Source organism: Sinocyclocheilus grahami, unplaced genomic scaffold, assembly GCF_001515645.1.
Source record: "Sinocyclocheilus grahami isolate Dianchi unplaced genomic scaffold, SAMN03320097.WGS_v1.1 scaffold1320.1, whole genome shotgun sequence".
NCBI lineage: Eukaryota > Metazoa > Chordata > Actinopteri > Cypriniformes > Cyprinidae > Sinocyclocheilus > Sinocyclocheilus grahami.
In genome coordinates this window covers 111,032-112,410 of record NW_015506499.1, presented here as the reverse complement: position 1 = coordinate 112,410, position 1,379 = coordinate 111,032, and the positions used below count along the sequence as shown (strand labels likewise).

Here is a 1,379-nt window from a genome sequence, read left to right as displayed (position 1 = left end):
AATGGAGTCCTTTAAGGGAAATGACCAAGAACCTAGTATCACACTAAGTCTTGGCCTGTCACACAGGGGCTACCACTTGCTCTTGCATAAGCTCTGAAAGGACTGTCTCAACAGACCTCTAGTGGCCACACCCTGTTAAAGTTGAGTGGAGTGGTGCTGGGTGAACGGGGCTTAAACCAGCTCAAGAAAGGGCACGAAGCAACCGCGTGAAGCCCTCACCATACAGTATTTTAGAAAAGAACGCAAAGAGCTATCGTGCGAACTTACCACAATGTGGATTTTAGAAAGTGCACAAAGCCTTCACATGCACACTTACCATAACATGGATTTTAGGATACCGTTCTAAGGGGCTCTCGTGGCACTCTGAAAGAGCAGCTCATAGATGGAATGGTGCACACCAAACCCAATATGTTTGAGAGTCACCAGCTCGATCTAAGATATAAAGCTGGAATGGCTAGCAGTAAATTTGCTGCAGGATCAGGATTTGGAAGGACATGGAAGTTCACCTGATGCTACTGATTCCAGGTGTTCTGTGAAAACAGAGAACTCAACTCTCATGTGAGAGGAGAACTCCGAACTCAGAAAGAATAGCGCGCTCATAGGCAACCCTTTGTAAAGGGGAGCACTGCTAATATTACCACGAAAACAGCACACGGAGCGAACCCGGGCGCTCGATAGGAAGCAGCATGCTCATAGTAACCCTCAATGGTGAGGGAAGCGATACTTCCAAGTGTGTCAAAAATAGAGACACACTGGTTGAGTGGAGCCCAAGGTACCGGCGTCTAACCAACTCAGAGAAAGGGAATGAAGCTACACGCGTAACCCTTACCGTACAGGATTTCAGAAAGTGCGCAAAGTCTAGCGTGCACACTTTCCACTACTGTGGATTTTAGAAAGTGCGCAAAGTGTTCAACGTGCACACTTACCACTATGTGGGTTTCAGAAAGTGCACAGAGCTTAGCGTGTGCACTTACTATATCATGGATTTAAATTTCCAGGCATCTGATCAGAGATACCCGGAGGTACTGGGCCAAACGGGAGAGGCAAGCTCAAATACGACCCTCTAAGGTGAGGGGAGCACTTCCTGAGACAGCATCACACAAGAAGGTTCTCGCAAATGCCACCTACTCTTCCCGCTCGAAGCCTCAGCAAGAGGGGATATCCTGGAACCCGGACATCCAGGAATCTTTTTGCAGTGTCGTACCGGGGGCCTGATGATCAAGAAGGCTCCCGCAGAAGCCTCTGACCTGGCCGCATGGTCCAGGCAGTATGAAGCCGGCACCAGGGCTATCATACCGGCTGGACACAATATCGACGAGTGAGGTAACACTGCCAGTCGAGCACCTGGTTTCTGAATCCAGCAAAGGGGTGCTCACAGA

At 49.3% G+C, this 1,379-nt stretch overlaps 1 protein-coding gene across 1 annotated transcript in view; it reads right to left on the bottom strand.

The window, feature by feature from the left end:
- LOC107569166 (kinesin heavy chain-like) overlaps positions 1 to 1,379 on the bottom strand; it is a 39,500-nt gene that overhangs the window by 37,835 nt on the left and 286 nt on the right. The window lies entirely within an intron of this gene.